This window comes from Elaeis guineensis, chromosome 11 (assembly GCF_000442705.2).
Source record: "Elaeis guineensis isolate ETL-2024a chromosome 11, EG11, whole genome shotgun sequence".
NCBI lineage: Eukaryota > Viridiplantae > Streptophyta > Magnoliopsida > Arecales > Arecaceae > Elaeis > Elaeis guineensis.
Window position 1 is genome coordinate 95,749,943 of NC_026003.2, and position 23,558 is coordinate 95,773,500.

The window sequence follows — 23,558 nt, forward strand, 5'->3', positions numbered from 1 at the left end:
TGATATAGGATTTATCCCCTCTATTGAAAAGATTATCCTAGCACAAGATTGATAGATTTTAAAAATTTTTTAAAAGATTTAAATCAATATTTTAGATCTAAAAATAGATATATATGATATGTCTTTATTCAAGTTTAGATATGAAATTAGAATGATTAAATATTCAGATTGGACTGATATAAGATTATCCTGATGTAGGGTTTATCCCTTATATTGAAAAGGTTGTCCAAGTTTGATGCAAACTGATTTTTTAAAAATATTTTTAAAATATTTTAATTATTATTTTAGATCTGATTATACATGTATTTGATATATGTATTCTTAGTTTTAGATCTAAATTTAATATATATGTGATATATGTTTGTAGTTTAGGTCTAAAACTTGATATATGTGATATATGACATCAGGCTTAGATTTGAAACTGTTTCAAGATCATAAGCAACTAATGCATATAATGAAACATAATCTAAAAAAATATTTTTAAAATCTAAAAATTATGTTATTACATGGAGGATGGATTGAATAAATTAGGTTTAGTGATCAAACTACCATTAAGATCAATTGATTAGATCAGACAAGAACCCATTGTTCCATTTTGAGCAGTTGATTAAACTTAATCAATTATTGGTTAGGATTAGGTCAAAGAGGCTCAAAATCGATTTTAGTTGTAGTTGGTCATATCGATTAATATTTTGATGTGAATTAATTATCTCAAGACCTAATTTGGTGCAGTGGTTCGGACCCATGTCAATAGGTTAACTTGATCGATTTTAATCGACCAATTTAGTGCTTAAGATAAGTATCTAGATGGTGGTTATTTAATTAGTTCTATTGTCTGATCTGGGCAATTCGTTGGTGTCTAAGAAAAGCAATGGAAGGACCCCCACTCATCTTAACTTACTTGGCCACTTTGGGAGATTAAGTTTTGAATTAGGTTACTTGTTGATACGAGTTCATCCATGCCAACTAGATAGGTCAGACATGTGATTGTGTTGACCTAAACTTGATCAGTCAGATATCAAATTGATGACTTAGAAAAGACCTAAACCCAAATCTCTTACTAAATATTAAGTCTAGTGGTCTTCCACCGTTATAGAGATGCGGGTGTCTTCTTGATGTTGATCATTCTCGGCTGGTTACAAAAGTTTGATTGCATCGAAAAGATACAATCACTCTATTGACATTAGATGCTTCGGATAGAGATAGGGTTGGACCCAATAACTGTTAAATGAGGGACCCAATGACGATTTTATATCTGCTGGTGAATGATGGGTCTAACTTAACTAAAAAATATACTAATAACTGTTAGGTGAGGCCATAGAACTTAGAGACCGAACCCACTGCATTTTGCTGAGTAAAGCAATGGACAAGATATTATCCACTCATTGGTTTGTGCTCACCAATAACTGTTAGATGAGATATGTATAAATCAGTGAACCGCAGTACCTATAAAAATTGATCATGTGTAAATTTTATTTCTCCATCCGAGTATAGGAGATTTGAAAAATAGTGAGAGCCTTATTTATTTTTAAAGTTCTAGAAAAATATTTAGTAAGTACAAATATCTAACTAGAAATTATTCTCTCTGTAGATAATCATATCGAGTGCCAACCCTTTAGCTCGTATCCTTGAACAAAAATAGGTTGATCGGGACGAACTACAAAGACTGGCTCTAGAATTTGAAAATTATTTTCAGTTTCAAAAAGCTAACCCATGTCTTAGATTAGGATGCACCTGTGTTACCAGCTCGTCCATCCCCTGATCAACGAGCTATACTTGAAAAGTGGGTGGATGAGGACAATAAGATGAAGTGTTATATTCTAACATCTATATCCAATGATCTTCAGCGATAGCATAAAGACATGAGGACTGCCAAGGAGATACTAACTCATTTACAAGAGTTGTATGATGAGCAAGTGCACAGCTCATTTTGAGATCTCTCAAAGACTATTCAGAGTAAAATACATGATGGACAGTCTATCAATGATCATTGTTTGACGATGATCAAGATATTGAAGAGCTTCAAAAGCTCGGAATGAATTGGACAAAGAATTACAGGTGGATTTGATCTTCAATCTCTTCTATTTGTATGGGCAATTCATTATGAATTATCATATAAATAAGATTGATAGCACTTTGCCCGAATTATTGAATATGTTAGTGACAGCTTAGGGCACCTTAAAATTTCAAGGGATACAGTTTTGACATAGAGTGGCTTTCTCTAAGAAAAAATCTTCTTTCAAGAAAAAGAAAAAGCCTACGAAGAAGCAAAAAACATGCCAAGCCCAAGAACAGGTTTTGAAGAAGGCTGATGATAAGAAAAAATGTTTCCACTGTAATGTGAAGGCCACTGAAGAAGAACTGTCCGATCTACCTAGCGACTGTGAAGAACAAGAAGAAGGATAGCTTTCTGAAAGTACATCTGATATACTCGTAATTAAAATTAATCTAATGATTTTCTCTTCTTCAAGTTAGATTCTAGATTCTGATTCAAGTGCTCACCTATACACTTCTATGCAGGGTCTGAAAGAAGTTAGAGGGTTGAGAAAGGTGAGATCACTCTCGGATCGACAATAGAGTAAGAGTTGCTGCTGTGACCATCGAACCTACCCTCTGCGACTACCATTAAGAATTAGTTTAATTTTGAAAGACTGCTATTATGTACCTATAGCCAGTAAGAATTTAATTTTCATATCTATGCTGGCACAGAATAACTATAATTTTTATTTTGATAAAGATATGTATGTAATTTATTTTGAAAATAAAGTTGTTACACGTGCTTTCTTGATTGACGCCTTTATCATTTATATATGGATGTGAGTATTAATATTAACGAGCAAACTTTCAAAGCCGTAGAGTCTAAGAGACTTAGAGATAGAATTAACCAAAAATATCTATGGCATCTTAGGCTAGGCCATGTAGGAGAGGACAGACAACAAACTAGAGAAAGATGATCTTCTCGGACCATTGACTTTGAGTCTTATCCGATTTGTGAGTCTGTCTTTAAGAAAAAATAGCTAAGCTGTCCTTTGTGGGATAAGAAAAAGAGCCACTAAGATATTAGCCTGTACATACTAATGTGTGTGGTCATTTGATGTACAAGCCAAGAGTGCTATGTCTACTTCATAATTTTTACTGATGATTATTCACGATATATTTTGTGTATTTGATGCATCACAAGTCTGAAGCCTTTGAAAAGTTCATTGAGTTCAAACATGAAGTAGAAAAGTAGATCAAAAATTCATAAAGGTTCTTCAATCAGATTGAGGAGGAAAATACTTAGCAGAGAATTTCAGACCTATCTCAAGGATAACGGTATAGTCTTATAATGGACACTTCCAAGGATGCCTCAGCTCAATGAGGTATCCAAAAGGAGGAATCGATCCTATTAGATATGGTCCATATATAATGAGCTTCACAAATCTTTCTATCTTTCTCTAGAACATGCATTACTTTCTGTAATTCATTTTTTGAATAGGATTTTCTCTAAATTTGTTCCTACCACACCATATAAGTTATGCATGGTAAGAAGCTAGCTCTTGGTATCTCAAGATTTAGGGATGTCTGGCCATGTTAAATAACAACAGGCAGATAAGTTAAGGCTAGATCATTTAGACTCATTTTATAGGGTACCCTAAGAAAACTATGGGATACTACTTTTATCTTTCTGAGGATCACAATTGATTATGAGCCGTCATGCCATCTTCTTGAAAAAAGAGTTTATCCAAAATGGAGGTAGTAGGAGGAAAATTGAGCTCGAAGGAAGATCTCTGAAGAGCATCGAGTCCAAGAACCTGAATCAATAGGAGTTAGTAAATATGGTACCTCCTCTACCTCATAATCAAGTAGGTCTTCCATCCTCCTGAAAGGTACTTAGGTATTCTTACAGAGGATCTAGAGAAAGCATTCCTTGTGGGAGATAGGAAATTAGGAATGATCCCAAGACCTATAATGAGGCGATATTAGATGTTGACTCTAAGAGATGGATGGAAGCAATAAAGTCAGACATTGACTCCATACATTCCAACTAAGTTTGGACCTTAGTAGATCCATCTAAAGTATTGTACCTATTGGGTGTAAATGGATCTATAAAAGAAAAATTGGTTAGATGGTAAGATAAAGATCTATAAGCAAGATTGGTTGTGAAAGGTTATAGTCAACGCAAAGCATAGACTATCAGAAAACTTTTTCACCTGTGCCATACTGAAATCCATCCGAACTCTGCTTACGATAGCAATTTTCATGATTATAAATTTGGCAGGTGGATGTGAAAACTATCTTCCTAAATGGATATCTTGAAAAGGATATCTGTATGGAGCAGTCTTTGGATTTCACATCCAATGATAGTGATCACAAGGTCTGCAAGCTGCAAAGTTCATATATGGACTCAAGCAAGCATCTCGAAGTTGGAACACTCACTTTAATGATGTGATCAAAATATTTGATTTCATCAAAAATGAAAGGAGCAATGTGTGTATAAAAAGGTCAGTGAGAGCACTGTCACATTCCTCGTATTATACATGGATGATATCATCTTGATAGGAATGATATTCCCATACTGATATCGGTCAAAGTATGGTTGTCAAAAGAATTTGCCATAAAGATCTAAGAGAAGCTTCCTACATTCTTGATACAAAGGTCTATAGGGATAGATCTAAGAGAATGATAGGACTCTCACAGCGAATATACATAGAGAAGGTGCTAAAAAAGTTCAGCATAGAAAATCCAAGAGGATCTCTTGCCTCTTAGATATGGCATTCATCTCTCTAAGAAGTTGTATCCTGACACACCTGAGAAGATCCAGTGCATGAGCAAGATCCCTTATACTTTGATAATAGGGAGTCTTATATATGCCATGTTATGTATACGACTTGATATAGCCCTTGTCATGAGTATCATGAGCAGATATCAGGTGAATCCAAATGAAGAATACTGGATTGCTGTGAAAAATATCCTTAAGTATTTGAGAAGAACTAAAGATTTATTTTTGATCTTTGATGAGGATCGGAGCTGAAAGTGGAGGGATACACTAATTCAGACTTCATGACTGATGTTGATGATGAAAAATCTATATCGAGATGTATTTTTTATGTATTTAAAGATCGATTAGTTGGAAGAGTTCCAACCAGTCAGTCATTACAGATTCGACCATGAAAATTGAGTACATCACCATCTCTGAAGCTGCTAAGAAATTTTTTGATTCAAAAAGTTTGTTACAGAGCTGGATGTGATGCCATCTGATGCAATTGCACTACACTACGACAACAACAGCACCATAGCCCTAGCTAAAAAGCCCAGGTCTCATCAGAAGTCCAAGTATATAGAGCGGCGATTCCACATCATATGCGAATAACTCGAGAAGAAGTTCGTTGACGTGCAGAGACTCCATGCAGAATGTGGTGGACTTGCTGACCAAGCCTCTCAGCCAGTAGAAGATCGAAGCTCATCTTGAGAAGATAGATCTTAGGTATATGGTCAATTAGCTTTAGGTCAAGTAGGAGTTTATTAGAGAAGTGCCCTGGAAGTCAATTATTAGCTGACATATTTTGTAATTTCAGGACTTACTTTTGTATTTATAATATTTTTATTATTAATAAAAGATATTTTTTATTTTAATCATATTTATGTGTCCATGATTTGTCTTAGAAATTAATAAAGATAATTTTGTATATTCTCAAGGTGTTGAGAATTTGAGACATACATTAATTAGTGGTTAACTTCTAAATACTTTCGATCAAAGGATCGTCATGGAGGATAATGATCAATCTATTTAAAGATCGATGCATGGATCACCTCTCTTTTGGATAGATGAGTCTCGGATCTGCAATGTAGGGACACTGAGGTGAGAGTGCAGATGGTTGTTAGCGAACAACTAGCACTGAGCATGACTAACACAAAAAATCACTTGAATGTTTATTCATACGTCAATGGTTATCTCAATGCTGTAGTAGTATGAGTAGTTCTTTGATCTACGATGTCATTGGCTATTTGCAGCGAGGCTACTGAGTTTGACTACATATTTTTTTGGTCCCTAGTCATTCGGATCTTTGCTATGTATGTTGGCTATGGTAGGTACAGGTTCGTTATTAGGAGTAGGATGTATCTAGAAGGAATCTATCGATCTTGGTAGAAAAAAAATCTCATGCGATTTACGAGATTGAGTTCAGAAAGTCTTTGACCAAAGTAAGTGTGAATACTGAAAAAGAGTTTTCACGAAATTCATAAGTGAACTCGAGTCAAGTCAATCTAGCATATGACTGATGATGGGATCTGATGAGTTCTACATAACCTCCGTCAAATCAGGACTCATGATAAAAGAACTGAATCATACAATAATTGTATCTGAAGGTTCATACTTTTATTCTACTGTATTGCTGCTACATACTGTAAGGTGTCACTAGTGGATTATGGACTCATCGGACGTCATCTTGATGATCAATGACCCTCAAAGGGTAGAGTTAAAATTATTTCAACCCATCGAAAGAAATTTCCATGATATCATGATGGAGATCACAATATATCTCACTACTAGATAGAATGAAATCTATGAGATCACACATTAAGGGATTTAATCTTGAATTAATCAATTGACTTGTGAAGTTCTAATTAGGTTAGGATTTAGTGAAATCCTATTGGGTTTAGGAGAACCATGCTAGCACATGGTTACATACAATTCTTCTCTAGACTTAGATTCCTTATTAGATAAGGATTGAATCAAGTCCATAGCCTTAACCTAATCTAAATCTTTTTTTATTTAGAATTAAAGGGACACCTATTTAAGGGCCCTAAAGGATTGGATCAAGCCAATTAGTTGGCAAATATATCTTCTTATATTTTCTCCCTTGATTTTTCTTTTGTGGCAAGAATTAATTGTAAAGAGAGAGGAGGTGCATGCCTCCCTTTTTAAAAAGACCAAGGGGTGCATAACCCTTGGAGTGGGCGGATGAAAGAGAGAGGGGCCCACCCCTCTTTTGTTTTGATGTGGAAGGAGAGAGAGAGGGGCTACACCCCCTCTCTTATGCACTTAAAACCCTAAGGGGCACCATAAGTTGGCACCCCAACTACCTGCCTTAAAGAATAAGGGGTGCCCCATATCTTGCCTTATAAGATGAGGGGCCACATCTACTTGTCATTTGAGGCAAGGCCTTTCCAATTGGATCTGATTTTTTTAGGAAGAAAATCAAATTAAAAGGCAAGAGACTTTATAAGATAAGGACTAACCTTTTTAGCCTGATTGCATAATGATTTGAAATCAAGGAAAGATCTATTTAAGGATGGTCTCCTAGGGTTTTAGAATTAATTGAATTGTGATTTAAAATTTTCTCTCTCCATCTCCATGCCATCTCTTCTTCTTCCTCTCTTTTCAATGCCCAAGGTTGGGCATCCCACCTTCCCACAAGCCCAAGTTGAAGGTGATCTATTTCAGAGCAAAGAACGGGAGAAAGATTGAAGTTCAAGCATTGGGATCACGGTCAAAGATTAAAAGTTGTTCAAAGATCTAAAAGGTTGAGATTCACCTTCGAGAAGATAGATCTATAGCAAGAAGAAAGATTCGAGATTGATCTCGGTGGCTACCTGTAGAGATCGAACATATGTGCGGTTCAAGAACCTTCAGATCTAGGATCATCGGTTGCGGTGTATTTCAACCCACGCAAGGTATTGAGATCGATCTCAATTTTAATTTTTAATTTTTAGATTATATGCATATCTTAGATCTAAGCACAGGTAGTATTAGATTTGATCTAAAGTATGTGGGGTTAAAGAGCTTTAATCTAGATCTATTTTTACTGTTTCAAAATTATTTTAAATGATGCATACAACCTACCCATTTTCTAATAGGGAGAGAGGAAGGAAAGATTGATGGGCTATATATAAAGTTAAGTCTCGAACCATTCATTACGCGCTCGAAGAAAAGAGCTTTAATTGTTAGAATACTTTTAGGAGGATGAAACATTAGGGTTTCATTGGTCTTTAATAGATGCCGAGTTGGATGCTTCAAGAATTCTCGTACATGATGGCCAACATGAGGAGATAGATCTAACTAATTTTGTTTTAAAGGATAATCCTATCTAAGAAGAAAAGAAGAGAAAGAAGAAGAACTAAAAGAAGAAAACTAGAAGAAAGGAAGAAGTAGAAGAAGAAGAATAATTAGAAGAAGAATCTGAAGGATACCAGACATCTGAAAAGGCTCATGAGTAGTACTAAGTATATAATCCTTGAATCATTTTAAATTTTGTATTTCCATCTATAATTGTATAATTAATTTAGTGAATCTATTTATTTTTATTTTCAGAGATTATACATCATGTCTTCCAGAGATCGAAGCCATGCCAACAGAGGACAGAGCTCTGAGGAGAGAGCGATCATGTGATCTGTTCGTAGGATTCTGTACCTCTCACACCCTGCAGTAAACTCTAATACTTTAAATATTCTCATTTATATTATTTTATCTTTGTTAACTAATATAATATTTTTTATATTAGATATTTTTGCTCAGGTTCAAGAACAGGGGGTCACCAGTGACCCCACAGTCACACGCACCAATGACCAACTCCCAAACACAGAGGCATGGTAGAGGACCCACCTGACTTGCAACATCTTCGACTCGATCGGAGGATAGAGAGCTCATCCATATTAAGAGTCGATCGTAAGTATTATATCTTCACTGAATATGTTTAAAATTTAACCATTATAGAATCTAACATTTATTGTTCAAAATCAATTTTGCAGCATATTTATAGAGAACTCCGTGCCTCATGTGATTACGGAGATCATCCGACGATTGATGTCGAGGTCGGTGAATGAGTTCTCCAATTGGTCGTCCGAGGCTCGTGATGCAGCCTGAGAGATATTCTTGGTAAGTCAAAGATGTTTAATTTAATAATTCATGGTAGGTTTATATTCTATTTATTAATACATGCTTGTTCTACTTGTAGTAGGACAACCGACTCTTATCTCCTCAGATTAGGAGGCTGGTCGTCCGATCTTCGAGTAGGTGGCCACATGTAGGTTTCGACATAGGCTACACAACCTACGACAGTCTGCCATCAAACATTTCATTTCCAATTACCATCAGACTGAAAGTCCTATAAAGATCACTAGATGTGGGTGGATGTATAAGATGACCTCTACGACCAGTGGAGCAGCAAGGAGTATGTTAGTAGACGGCAGAGGGCTCGATAGAATCTGCCCAGCAGGATCCGATCAGGCACATGGGCGACTCCATCGGTATACATGTTGTGGCCGACAGACTGATAAAAAATCTATACCAAAACTCTTCACTAGAACTATAAAAATTTTTATATGTATATTTTAATTAATTTAATTTTATTATTTACTTATTGTAGAATGGCAGCTGGATCATCCATCAGACCAGCTATAGTTGTGGGAGGCCACACACCAATCTAGGAGGATCGATAATTATTTAAATTCTAGATTGCGATAAATCATGATAAAATTTTAAATTATATTTATTAAGTTGTTACAGGATCTGATATGTATATTAGAACTAATATATTTTTGAACTGTGTAGACAAATTACGTGGAGTACATCGTTGTGCGGCACAGCGATGACCCGTCCACTCAGCTCCTCCTTAACCTTGAGGGATGGCTCAAGATCATCAGAGGGGTGAGTAGGAGTGGGTCATAGGATTCAGCCACAGCTTCACCCTCCAGTGGTTGATACTCTTCGACATTCTCATAGGCCTCGATGTTTCAGACTTGGAGCGATGCGTACATGGAGGAGATCGTGCAGAGGCTTCTGAGCCAGCGACCTCAGAGCTTCTAAGATGCTGTCCATGATACGGTCATAAGATTCTCTAGATCCACAGCTACGCAATTAGCTGGGCTTGTTATCCCAGCCATCACATCAGGTAATTCTATTAATAAATTTTTTATTTATTTTATATTTTCATATTTAGAAGCTTCACATATTTAGGTTTGAGTCGAAGAAGGGATCTAGGGAGCTAAAAATTTAATTTAACCATCCAATTGATAGGTCGGAGGTGTCTATAGTTCTGTTTCATTGAATGAAACATGCAGGAATAATCTATTTGAGAATTGAAGGAGTGTATTGAAAGATATACCTTCATATCGAAAGATACACCTCTGTATCGAAATTTATTAATAATATTTTATTTTTCTTCATTTCAGGATGCTAGGACATCCGGCTCTTATCCACTAGCTGTTGGAGAGAAGTAAGAGGATGAGGAGGAGGATGACGAGGAGGATCTAATGATTTCTTTTGTCTTGATGTATTGTATTTTTTTTATACTACTTGTAAAATTATATAATTTATATTTTTAATATAATATAATTGATTTTTTATTTATAATTATCATATTATCTTTAAATTTTAATTATAACAGGTGTTAGGAATCATAATTGATTGTGATTAATAAAATATATTTTAAAAAAATATTATTATTAATTTTTAAAAAAATAAAATTAACTATTACTGACGATATTAGTGATGACTTTAGCCATCACTAATAATAAAATATTATTATATTTTTTTAAAAAAATAAAATTAAATATCACCGATGGTATTAGCGATGGCTTGAGCCATCTCTAATACTTATTAGCAATGGCATTGACGATAATAAAGCTGTCGCTAATTATTTTTAAAATTTTATTTAAAAATAAAAAATAAATAGCGACAGAACTTAGCCATCGCTAATGCCATCACTAATAGTCTTCATTAGTGATGGATAAAAGTTCCATCGCTAATAAGGACAATTAGCGATTAGGATTTTTCTGACTATCAATTAGCGATAGTAAGCCATCGCTAATACTGCCTTAGCGACTAGAATTTTTTTGACCATCAATTAGTGATAGTAAACCATCGCTAATAATATTAGCAATAAAAAATGACTATTAGCAATGGCAATTAGCCGTCGCTAATAGTCAAATTTCTTATAGTGTTAAATAGGGCTTCTGCTTTGGAGGAATGGGAAAGGGCTCAATCGTGTGGGAGGCTTGGAGTGGCTGAATATGGAAGCTTAGACATTAGCTAAGAGAAATTATTTCATGCACCAAGTCCAAGTGAACTAGGGCAAATCTTGGAGCATATGCACACTGGACAGCACGCAAACGAGAATTGGTGAAATGCAACGGGTAACGTGGCCTATTATCCACTGTGGGATTTGGCACGATCCAATTGCACCTGGTGCATGCAATATGTAGATCGTTAGCTAGGGCTTCTACTTGGGAGAGATAGAAAAGGGCATGATTTTTTTCTAAAATGGGCGGTGGGCACAATTTTATTTTGTTTAGCACATGATTTTCATATTAGAAATGGAGATAATCATAATATGGCATTAATCAGATGGATCAAGAAAAGCATACCAATTTTCATTTTGGGAATGGACTCAAGTCCAAATTAAATCAGTTTAAATATTGTGTTTAATCTGATTCAAATCTCCTATAAACAATATCAATTCAAAGACAAATTGAATGCAATACATTTTTATTTTTTCTAATTTTTTCCTATTATTCATAAAACATCTAGTCTATAAGTTGATAAACAACGATAACTTCTTTAAATTATATTGCATGCTACAACTTTTCATGTGATAAATACATTCATATTTATTATAGTTTGTCATGATGTATTTCATTCCTAAAGCAAGCTTCGTAAACTCTTTATCATACATGTATATCATCTAGTTAAATTAACTAATTATATTTAAAGATGATCTTAATATGGTCTAGAAAAATCATGGGACTTGATGCAAATCATTTTGAATACTATAGATAGAAATGGATAGGATCTACATATGAGATCAATCATATTGGAAGCCAAGTCATAAGCTAAATTTTTTAAGACAAAACTTGGTCATATGATGTTCATTTTAATGATCGTTTTTTAAAATAAAATTTTTTTTGAGATCTACATAATTATGCCCTCCTAATAAGGGATGGCCTAGCTATCAGATCTAAATTTCTTTGCAAAGGATCCAAAATGGATCGATCATATCAAAAATTTCTCTTTTAGGTAAGATTTTAATCAAATATATCTCCTAATCTAAAGAAATTAAATGAAGTGATAAAAGTAAAGTTTATGTAAAAGTTAAAATCTACCATCTGTAGAATTTTAGCTTTTACAGTTTATTTATATGAGTTATGTCTATTTAGGAAAGCAAGTCATATAGAAATTGGGAAGATGAATCCGACCAAGTTTGAGTAAGAACAAATCTTATCCTTACGAATATAAGGATGTAACTCAATTTTAAATGAACAATGAAATTAAAGAGGATGTAAAACTTTTACTTTTGTTAGTTTTTGTACCTTTTTCCTTCTTCCAATTGAATCATAGATTTCTTTAGCAAATGGCTAAATGCCTCATTTGCTCTGTATCTTATATGATTCTATATTATAATAGTAGATTAAATAACTCAATTTTTCATGTCGTCATTATTATGTCACATTAATACCTCAATTCTTGTAGTGTTGGTATTATATTTCAATATCATTAAGAAATTTTAAGAAAAAATTTTTTCTAATAGAATTTTTTTATTTTTAAAAATATCTTATTAGCACCAAGAGATTCATCCCTTGATAAATCTTGAAGGAACAAACTTTCCTTACAAATCCTCAGTAAAAATTAATGAATAATTACTCACAAATTCCTTTAGATTATCGAAGGATTTTCAAGAGATTTACTGAGCCGGTAAATCCTTGCAAATCACTTAAAATTCCTTAGTAAAATTAGATTTTGAATACAACTTAACACCCATTGAAAATTTCTTTTTAATCCCTCAGTGATTTTTTGAGAGACAGATCCCTCAATGATATTCCTTGATGAAAGCTAATTTCTGATAGTGTATCCCATAAAGCTCTTAGTATCCGGTGCAAAAGCTAAGGCTAATGGTGAAAGAATGAGGTATCATTTTTTTCATCTGATTTAAAGGGAATAAAGAGAATAAGGAGCTAAAAATGCCAACCCCCATTTTTTCTGAAATCTAAACAGACGTGCCTTCTCTTTAGACTGCTTTATTCTTGTGTGGGAAAGATTTTTGACCAAATAAAACTAGAAAATAGGTTTTAGTTAGGTCACGAGAAAAAGAAACCAGGCATTAATCCAATGTAAACTGTATTTTGAACTTTTGTGGATATTTCTTTGTGCAACTATATAGTGTAAATTCCAGAGCTGGGTTTTCACCAGCAATTTTGTTTTGCAACCCTATGCAAACACATCAGGGCTATGAGTATTTTTACAATATAGCAAAAAAGTGTTGTTTCTTTTCCGTTCTTAATTTACTGAGTTTCATGTAAAAGTTTCTATTCTTCTTTTTTTCTTTTATTCATAAGAAAAAGAGGGCCTATAAAAGGGAAGATATTCAAAACCCTCAAGCATGATAAAGGTGAGACTTAAATCTATATCTCTGGTAAAACCGCAAGGAGATTTATCATTATGCAAGTCTAGGACATCTACTAGTATTCCATCTATTTATTATAAATAAAGCTCTTATGATTATCTCTCTGTCTCTGCACACTTGTCAAATCATAATATCACAGGCATTATGCACCTAAGTCTAATGTTAAACTTCATGCAATGAACGATAAGTTTGCTTTAAGATAGCTTTTTAGAACAGTTTCTGGTTATTCTATTGTTAAAAATAAGTTTTTCAGAAATATTATAAAATTGAGGATGTCGGTTCATGTAGTTGATGAAGTTACTGAAGGTTGGTATAAACAACTTGGATTGTAGTCTCGCTCCCATCCAAATTTTGGCTAGTTTATCCTAATTAATTTTTAAATAAAATTTAAAAAAAAAAAAATTAGAATATGGACTTCATACACCAGTCCTATGGGTGAGTACAACGAACATCAAACCTAGGTGCTGGTATCACTGTTAATAGAACATGAAGGGCCACCCATGTTCCATTACGTATGTCGTTTTTTTTGCCTCGTTCTCGACCAAAAAGCCATAGTACTGGGTCGGAACTTGTACAATTCTTATCAACGGATAATGGATAATGATGAAGGCATAACGTGTATTCGTCCGAGTATAACACATCCGTTGCAACTCACGAGACCAGGATATTTTTTCGTTGGGTCAGCAGAGCAAAATATGATGTAATAATTTCCAAGGAATAGGACAGGCAAAGAAAGGACGACTATATGATTTTTTTTTTTTTTTTTTTTTCTCGTGGCCTCTTTTCCTCCAACTTAAAAAGCCACCATCATCCCCACTTGGCATCCGTGCAGGCTGCCATGATTCACTCACATAATTCATTCATGCCTCATCATTCAGTTCAAGGGTTGTGACCTGTGGAGAATATCATCTCAAAGAAAAGTAGTTTATGGAGGCATCAACCTCCGTGCTGCGTTCTAGTTGGTCCGGTTATAAAGGTTACCTTAGTGGAACAAATTAGCAGTACAATTAGCACCGCTGGACCCTTCGTGGGACACACCAACATGGCTTGCTTCCGCAATGGAGGTCTCTATCACGCATATGCACACGCATGCACAGACGCCTCGTTTCTAACTTCTTAATTTGTCTGCCATGCCTAATAATCTTAATAAACCTAATATGGTTAAGAAATATAACAATATAAATGTGCATTGATAAAAAAAAAAAAAAAAAAAAAAAAATGTTGCCGAACCATATATTTGAAGATTTTTTCCGAATGCATATATCCATATTTTCCCATCACGATGTGCATATTGTGTCATTATTCGACTTCCATTTAACCACTGACAGGTCGAATGAGCCAGCAGCACCGGTTTCGATTGAGAAATAGTTCAAAGACTTTTTTCAACATAGGAGTGGTGAATGAGGTTTTTGAAACAGCCTTTTTAAGTATATTTTTTTTTTTTTTTTTTTTTGCTTAATTCGTTAGGTGCTTCATGTCCTACGAAAAAAATAAGTTTTCTCCCCTCAAATGGATCCGATACCTTGTCGCAGTTGACTGTCTGTAATTCACCATCTTTCTAATATCTTGATCTTTAGCAAGTTTGAAATGGAATCTGGATTTTGGTAGATCTGATCTCTTTTATATTTATCCCATACAAGGAGCAAAGTAGTCGAGATGTTGACGAGAAAGAGGCGAGTTTTAAGGCCAAAGTGATGATTCTATTCTATCTCTATTTTAGATTGCGGTCTTTCTGAATCATTGCAGGCAATGCCAGTCAGATATCTCCATACAAAAAAGTGAAGATGAATCTTCCCATTCCACGTTGAGGGTGTGAGCCATTCAATAATACATAGTTCCAAGCTTTAAGTTTTCTATTAAAATGTGGTGAGTGGTCCCGCGTGAAACAAGATAAGCAGCATTCCCTCAAAAAAAACAAAAAGGTGAAGAACAAAAGGATTAATCTAGATGCCACTGTTACAGGAATTGTATCTTTACAGTAGACGGCGGAATCTAGATGACATTTTTCCTCGCATCTTTGTGCTCCACCTGATGGGCCTGGCGCTGAGGTGCGTAGAATATAATTGAACGGACCCACGATAAAAGTGAAAAGACTCCACCGCCTCTCTTTCTTCCCCACCCTCCGAATCTTGTTGCCCCCTCGAACGCCAGACCGCCGTAGACGGCGGCGGATACTTCGGGGGGACCAGAGGTGTGACAGGTCACTTTCCAACGGGGATGGAAGACATCAAGCCCTTAGATCCCGTGAAGGATCCCACTCCCACTATCCCCATCCTCCCACCGCTCCTCAGCCGCCTCCGCCGCCACCGGCGGCCGTAAGAGACCCTACACAAAGACCGCGCATAAATTTAGGACAGCTCAGCAGGCAGCATATTCCTTTCCAGTCCCCACCTAACAATTGTCCGAGATGGGACCATTCCAATCATATTTCTCAAAATAATTAATTACTATCTCCAAGCCTGCTCTCTAGATATTTACCTTCCAAGACTGCCCCGCGGCTCCATCCCAGAATATTTTTGGACCAGCACAGGTAATGTCTCCTGACTCAACTCAGTTGAGCATGGATCTATTGTTCAAAGGACAACTGTATCAGGATATGTCTTCAATTTAGACCCAGAACTACATTATTACTATTCAAGTAAACTAAGTCCAGCCCACTTTAGTAGCAGTGTTAAAAATTTTAGAGATGTGCTGGTTCATTTTAGAGATGGTGCTGGCTTCATCAACTACAGTTTGACTCCAAACTAGTGGCACAATGGTGGATATCATTTCTTGAAAGTACCATCTTACAGTGAATTTGCAAACAGCATGGAATGGTATATCATTTGCGAGTAGTAGTTATAGACGGAGAGACTAATAGTGGGAGATGATTTGCTACGATTATTGACTGACCACAAAAATAGTAGAGGATTGGAGTTGCTCATCCCCTTCTTAACGATATTTTATATCTTTTGCAGGGATGCTCCTCGATCGAAATCAATACATCTATTGTGAGGCCAACAGTACGGCGATTGGATGCTTCTTTGTATCAGAGCACACTAGAAGAGTTGTATTTATGGATTCGGTGATCGAGATGCCTTAAGCATTTCGAGATGTTTTTTTTTATTTTTTTAACTATGTTCATATTGATAATATATGAGTACTCTATTGTATAAAAAAAAAAATAAAAAAAAAAAAGTTCAGCCCATTAAGAGGTCTAATTTCATATTTTACGATCAAACCATATGCAGAATCCAAATTTGGGTTAGATTCAACATATAAGCAAACAATCTACTTAGTTCCATCCATACAAGTGCTGAAGGTCTATTTAGGTCATTGGACATGCATAAACCCAGCATTAATTCGCTTTGGACACTAGTTTGAAACTTATCACATTGTCTCAAGGGTCTAGTCATTTCTGCCACCTCATACATCCAAATCTCTGTCCCGCCAGCAGCGTGAGTTGGAGGTCCATTCCACATTTTCTGATTGGAATATATGTATTCCTTTTCCTAACCTAACCAAGTGGTCCCAATTTTGAGTCATGGTAAGGTGGTAGGCAGCGCACTCCAATAACTTGGCGCCCTCTGACGATGACCAATAGAGGTGACACCTGGACCGCCGCAGAAGATGGAGCGAATCTAGTCGATGATCGCCTGGATTTAACTAAAAGGTGTTCTTTATACGTAGTCCTCGGAGAGCTTCCTACTTTTAACCTTTGGAAGGGACCAGGGGTTCCATTCTCCCACACAACTTTTGTTTTTATGTATTATTCCCTTAAATAGGTTTGATCAGTTACTCTTTATTTTCTTTAAGGATCACTACTCAAATTACAGTCAATACACATCCTTATATATATACATCTAGCAATTATAAACAGTGCCCAACAAGTTGGGTCGTCCACCATTCTGTACATTTTCTCTCTGATCATCCCCAGTGGTGTTGCAATTTCTCTTTACATTAGATACATGGTGAATGAAAAGTACTAATGGAATAGTCACCCAATTTGTAAAGATAATAGTAATGATATGAGCAGGACACTGATAACTTTTGCATGGATTTCTAAAAGGAAGATTATTCCAGCATGTGTATATTTCATCTTGGCTTCTGTTATAACTTGTACATGGTCATCTATCTTTAGGATGCATGTGAAGTATTTTTTATACTAGATTGGTTGTTTGCAATTTTCCTTAAACATCCTTTTGGCATGCATAAACATTTTAATAAGCATAGATGTTTCATGGGCCTAAGCATGAAAAATTGAAGTATAATATTATACAAAAAATTAAAATTTAAACAAGAATACAAACATTAGTTAATAATAACTACGTCTAGTGAATAAGCAGCATTTTCACTCCAGAGATCAAGCAATTTTTCAAATTTTTTTTATTTTTCATTCCCCTTAATTTGAACAGCTAGTTCTCTTTATTGGAGTTCAGAACCAAGTTAAAAAATATCAATAATATTTTTCATTCCTTGAAATTTTTTTTTGATAATTATAGGTAAAGAGCATACTTATATATTTAAATAGAAATGCTTACTATGAGATTCAAACTCCGAGTTGTGCCTACGAAGCTTTGCCTTGTGTTGCTAATCACTAAATGATATGTATGACACATGCCAATCTACAGTAAAGAATATAACTTTGACTTGTTCTTTTTCATAAAAAGAAAGAATTTCAAATCCTCCCAGCCTTTAATATAGCTTAGGGTGATTATGATATTTCAACATGTCCATTGCTATCAATTAGAAAAAACAGTCTAGAACCTCCATTTGGAAATAGATCACCAGAACTTGACCAACCTAATTCGAACTAGGTTTCCTTGAGTTAAATCACTAATTAAGCTTGAAAATGGTAGGTCTAGTTAGCTGAGCAAAAATCTTGAAATCCACAGCACATTGCATCCCCACTTAACGGAAACTCTTTGTTTGCAATGGATCTAAACCACATCTGTGCACAGAGAGCTAAAATGGGTAGTGGATCCTTGATGACCTGAGTTTAAAGGATAGCCCTTATCACTAATTATTATTTAATGCTTTGTCTTGAGGGAAATGATGGTTTAAATTTCAATGGAAAATATTTGTTGAGCTCCATATATATTCTAGGGTTAAGCCACTAGTTTATTTCTAACTTATTAGAGCATAATTGGTTCATATAGATATATAATTATCTATCATCCAAGCAGCAACTAATAGCTTAGTTGATCAGCATCTCTCTTCCAGAGGTATGCATTTGGAGAGGGTTCAAGATTCAAATCTTACGGGTCAGTCGAACATGTTACCAAGACCCAACTAATCAAGTCCCAATAAGTAGAAAAATATAATATCACTAGCGTGGTATGTAAGTCTACTAGTTAAGTCCTTTAAAAAAAATTTATGCATCATGGACGGTGTAAAACTGCGCGCACCATCTGTAGTGATCGGCTCACATACGGCATCGAAAGAAAAAAATTTATTCTTTTTGCGTTTCATGTCCTGACTCCATGCATGAGCCAATCATAGATGATGTGCACGTTGTGCACCGCGTGCGCAAAGAATTTCTCTAAATACCAATGAGTGGGGACATGAGATCACCTGTGTACAAAATTTCAGCCCTGCTAGTAAAGCCCTGATGTGTAGAGGGCGATATGTCGTGACACATGCTGTAGGGTTAAACTAACATCACTCGATATAGAATCATAGAGTTCAGACAATGAGACTAACATCATTGACAGTACAATAATGGAAATCTTCACTAGGAAATACAATGGTGCCAATTAAACTCAAGAATCACATGTCATTCCACATGTGGCTCATTTCTATTGGTGAGTTCTGGTTCCTATTGAGATAGGCCGTATCTGTAGCTGAAAAGGCCAAATTATAAGTGGGGACTGACTGGCTAGTATTTTCCTAAACGATGTATCTTGGGGGTCTGTCCCACAGGGTGGTGGGGGGTCGCTGCCCAAACAAGATAGCACATTATGCTTATTTGTATCATGAGCTAGCTCTTCTGATGTCAGTCTAATCACCTAGAGATGTTGATTAGAGCACCGGCTGGTTATTTTTCTCATTAATTAAAAAACACTTATTGGTGTCTGTTTCGCTCCAATGGCTCAACCAGTGTAGAGCTACTAAATGAGTGGGGTGCTTGCAAAATAGATTATGTAGTCTGGCTTGCCCAATTAGTGAACAAGCTGAGTGAAGCTAGCGTTAACTAGCTTGAGCTTGACTTGGTTGAAGCCAAAATATAAATATATAATAATTTATATATTATATATTATTATTTAATTATTATCTATATAAATATTATTTTATATTTTAATTATTAAAATTTATATATAATATAATGTAGTTCAATTATAAGATCGAAATTGATTAGAATAATTGGTTTCAATTATATAAATGAAAATCTTGAAGGATCTGAAGCTGTGACAAGATCTCTTAACAACCTGGTGGTGAATGTAGCTTTAAATTGGGAGAAATCATTAATTAGATTGGGTTTGTCAGCTTAGCGATAGACCAATCCAATTAAAAAATATCACATGTCATAGTAAAAAAAAGGAAAAGAGTGGGAAAAAGAATAAGAATTGGGCGGTGATCTCCATCCATGATATCGATCGATCTTGATTGAGATCATGTTCAATGATCCAGATCCAGATTTGGTGATAAGGGTGCTAATGATGTGCTCACTGATAGAGAGGGATAGCATGGAGAGGTAGTGAGGCGACTGAAGAGGTTAAGGAGATTGATGTAGGTGACAAAGAGAGCACCCAGCGACGAAGGTACATTATCAATCAATGCAACCACATTGGAGGTGATGGTGGTGGGGGCACGATCGACAGAGGCATGGGCAGCGGTTAGGAAATGGAGAGGGTCATAGCGAGATTGATGGGCCCGATAAAAGAGAAGTGAAGCAGCGCAATAGCAATGCGACCGGAGATCCGGGTTGCTCTTCCTTTCCTCGGCAAAGGGGAACGTGAGCGGGTGGTGGCAGCACGGGTGGCAGCGGTGGTGGTGGGGCAGATCACAGAGTTGGCAATAGAGTGCGGGGATGTTGGTGGACATCGATGTTGCAGTATAAAAAAAAATTTAAAATATATATATATATATATATATATATATATATATATATATATATATATATATATATATATATATATATTTTTATTATTATAAAAAAATATTATAAAAAAAATTTTTATCTTCAATCTTCATATACTTCCTCACAAAAATTCTTTCTCTAAAAAGATCACTCTAAACCTCTGAAACGATCGCTATCTAACAATCTCTCTGAAATCTCTGCTCCTGTTTTTTTTGGCACATCGCGTCTGCTCTCTCTCTCCCTGGGTTTTATGCCGTCCAAAACCACGCCACACCCTTCTGCTCGGTGATCAGGAGGATTTTAAAAGCCTAAAACCCAAGTTATATCGGAAACAGGCTCCTTACAGCACTTAAAAACCTTCCTGGACCCTTGGATCACGGCCAGCAACACCCAGAACCGTTAGATCACGACCCGATCTACGAAAAAAGCCATAGACAGCGAGAAACCAACCAAAAATGGTGTTTCAGTCCATGATGGACCGCGAGAAATTGAGAGGAAACGCTCTCTCGATCTATAGAGCCGTCTGTGCACCGCTCGATCCACGATGGACTGAGCTATCCGGACTCCCGCATGGGTGCACATGGGCCGAGGCCACGCCTGCGCACGTGCTTGGGCCTGGGCCGCACCCCGCGTGCATGCACCAAGGGCCTGAGCCGTGCTCTGCACATTGGGCCGCCCCCTGGGCTGCAAGCGGCCGTGCCACCACCGCTCTGCCGGCCCGCCGCCAGCCGCTAGTAGTCCTCCGCCGCTCCGAGTCTTATGCCAACTTCAATCGGACGTATCTCGACCATCCGGACTCCATTTAAGATGATCTTGGACTCGTTGGACTCCATTTTTCTTCACAAATCTCACTGTGGGCTCAATATGAATCAAATCTCGAGATATTAAATTTTAAAAATTTTTATCTTGACTCGACATTCGGCCTCCTCCTAACTATGAGAGCTATTGGATCTCTTCGTCCTCATGCTCTAGGGCAATCGTCTGCTGATCATGAATAGACAAATATAGGAGTTGAGCCAAGCTACTCGATCCCATCTCCATCGTATGCTGTGCTCCTCCTAACCTGAGGCCTGCTCGGGGTATCATCCTGTGGCAATAGGAATCTCACCTTATGATATCGCCTTTCATCCTTTCAAGTCTCCTGTCTCGTACCCGATCCACCTCCATCTAGAGCTCCATCTTACTTTGAGCTTTTCCTGGCTCCCGAAGCTCCACCTCGCATTGGACTCTCCGTCAGGTAGTAATGTTCTCTCATCTTCTTCTTTCCTTCTAGAATAATCCTATCACCGTATAGCATCTTCAGGATTCTTCCACCAACTACCATCCTGTAGCCTCTTGAATCTAGTCTAGTTAGTGGGATAAGATTCCACCTGAAATCGGATATGTATCAGACTTTTCCCAATCTTCTCACTGCACCATCATGTGTCCTCCAACTGACCGTCCCGATGCTTTTGATCGTATAGTTCGATCCATCCAGCAGATAAATAGTACCCTCACTGTTCTCTAAAGAGTTAAACTGTTCCTCTCTGCAACATAAATAATAGATGCATGCAGAATTTAAAATTTACTGTTGGAAAAAAGTAGATATCTCATCAGATATCTCCAGGACATCTCTCTCTGAATCGCTACTGACCGTCGCTACAGTAGCCATCATCCGATCTCTGAGTTGAGAGCAATTTCTGACTAGATGTCCCAACTCGTCACACCAGTAATATCTAGTCTTGCTCAAGTCCCTCGTCCTAAACTTAGACCGCCTTCGTCGCGATCTCCTATCACTCTGTCTAGTGCCTCCTGCTCCTCCAAAAACCATCAAAGCTAAGTTGCTGCCACCTGAGCTCGAAGCTGGGTTCTCTCTCCTGAGAACCTCATTTTGGAGAATCGACGTGGTGATCTCGTCCATCTTGATAGTACTCTTCTCCACTAGAAGAGCAGTCACCAAGAACTCATATGAAGAGGAAAGAGATGCTAGCAAGACCAGCACCCTGGTCTTCTCTTCAACATTCTCGCCAATGCTGAGGAGGTCGGTGAGGATTTTCTGGAAGTGGCTAAGATGCTTCTGCACGCTCTGTCTCTCAGTCATCTGCAGTTGGTAGAACTGTCTCTAGAGAAAAAAAGTGTTGGTGAGAGATTTCGTCATGTACAACTCCTCGAGCTTCGACCACAGCACCGTCGGAGAAGTCTCGCTAAGCACATGGATCACCACCTCATCCGCTAGGTACATGCAGATGGTACTTACCACATACATCTGTAGCCGTCTCCAATTCTGCACCTCCATTATGGTCGGCTTCTCCTCACATAAGAGAGTATCGATCAACTATTGCTAGATGAGCATGTCCTTCACTTTTGCTTGTCATAAGGAGAAATTGCTCTTTCCATCAAACTTGTTGATCTCCATTGATTGATCATGTCTTCTCCATCTTTAGTCTTGCTCACTACCACTGCAATGTGTGTCTTTATACCGCCTCGCTCTGATACTACTTATTGATGAATGTCTGGCCAGGATACCACCTCCCATGACTTTTTCAATACCGTGTGCTGTAGCAGGAAGAAAGAAGAAATAAAACAGAAAGCAATCGAATATGTGGATCAGCCAAAAAAGGGCTCGCTTCCACGGGGCATGCAAATTTCACTATGAGAAAAAGAAATATTACAAGAGGAGATCTCACCCTCAACCCTCGTACACCCAATCTTTCCCTCACAAGAAGTTCTTCCTCATAAAAGCTCTCTCTAGGAAGATCCTTCTGAACCTCTGAAGTGACTGCTGTCTGCTATCCAACAGTCTCCCTGAAGCCTCTACTCCTGCTCCTGTTGGTACGTCGCGTCTGCTTTCTCTCTCCATGGATTCTGTGTCATCCAAAACCGCGCCACACCCTTCTGTTCGGTGATCAAGAGGATTTTAAAGGCCTAAAACCCAAGTTACATCGGAAATAGACTCCTTACGGCACTTAAAATCTTCCCTAGACCCTTGGATCACGACCGACAACACGCAGGACCGTTAGATCGCGACCCGATCCACGAAAAAAGCAGTAGGCCGCAAGAAACCATCCAGAAATGACGTCCGATCCACGATGGACTACGAGAAATTGAAGAGAAATGCTCCCTCGGTCCATAGAGCCGTC